Source organism: Tamandua tetradactyla, chromosome 12, assembly GCF_023851605.1.
Source record: "Tamandua tetradactyla isolate mTamTet1 chromosome 12, mTamTet1.pri, whole genome shotgun sequence".
NCBI classification, from domain to species: Eukaryota; Metazoa; Chordata; class Mammalia; order Pilosa; family Myrmecophagidae; genus Tamandua; species Tamandua tetradactyla.
The window spans coordinates 23,096,763-23,098,321 of record NC_135338.1 but is presented as its reverse complement, the minus strand read 5'-3'; positions in this window follow the sequence as shown (position 1 = coordinate 23,098,321).

The window sequence follows — 1,559 nt, the reverse complement described above, 5'->3', positions numbered from 1 at the left end:
GTGATGGAATTAATGTATTTGGCATGTGGTGAGAACATGTCTTTTTGGGTTCCAGAGGGCAAACTGTTAGAGATTGAATAGTGTCCCCCACAAAGGGCATGGCCAGGTCCTAACCCCTGGTCCTGTGCATGTGAATCCATTGTATACAGGATCTCTTGAAGATGTTACTTTATTTAAGGTGTTGTCTAAATCAGTCTGGACTTTCATCTAGATTACTGATGCCCTTTATAAGCAAATGAAATCTATACAGAGAAAAAGACAAGCCACAGGAGCTGGAAGTTAATGGAATCTGGAAGAGGAAGCAGAGTCTACCATGTGTCTTGTCATGTGATGAAAAGCCAAGGAACCCTGAAGATTCCCAGCCAGAAGATACTGACCTCAGGAGGAAGCAAGTCCTCTAGCCTCTGAAACTGGGAGCCAGTAAATTCCTGTTGTTAAGTCAACCCATTGTATGCTATTTATATTAGAGCTGGAAAACCAAAACATATATGAAATATGATATTTATGTATACATGCTTCTTGGGGTGATTAAAAATGTTTCATATCTTTAAAATAAAATAGCATGGTATATGGAACCACTCAACTCTGGGTAGAAGCCCTAAAGCCTCTATTTACAAGAAAAAAATTAAACCTCTCTGAGCCTTATTTTCTTCATCTGGAAAATGGGGTTAATCCCTATCACTTGAACTGTATGCAATTGCCTCTTTTTCAGGACAAAGCAGCTACATGTCAACAATTTTATAAGTTCAACCTACCTTTACCCAGTAGAGCTGTGGTGAGGACAAAGGAAAGAGCACATATAAAGAGCCACCCATTTGACACTCAATAAATAGTTACCATTATAAAAAGGTGGGATGTTTTGTTAGAAGGTGTGGGTGTACCTCTGCCTACAATCAAAGGAAAAACTAGATGACTTCTTGACTTCATTCCAATAACCAGGATCCTATTGGGTGACCCCAGAGTTATTCAAACCATTGGAATACCAGGTCCTGAGATGAGGGCAAGATAATTCCCAGTATTATGTTTTGCAGGACAGCATTTCCAGCATCATTTCAAAATAGAGTATGAATTGGGGGAGGCCATTCAAAGACAAAGCTTTCTCTAACTGCGTCAGATGGAGAGGACTGCAAAGCCACATCTGTTTGGCTCCCATGCAGGGTGGCACCAGCCAGGGACCAAACTGTGATGTCAAAGCCAATCAATCTGACTGACCTGCAAAAAGGGCTCTGAAAAAGCCCTCCACTAACCTTAGCAGGACCAGCTGGCACCTCCTCCATAAAATCAGCATTCAAAACATGAAGGCATATATTCATTATATTCTAGACTAAACAAATTGCAGAGGACAACAGAAATGGCGATGTGTGTGTGTGTGTGTGTGTGTGTGTGTGTGTGTGTGTGTGTGTGTGGTGTGTGTGTGAATTTTGGAGGGAGGGGGTGGCAGGAAAGAGCAGAAGATGATTAATGATCAAAGCATAAAGGAAAACACACTCCAGTCAATTTGTGCTGATTTCCTTCTGTCGGAAAATGGGAAAAACCCATGGATTATTCAAACTTAATTG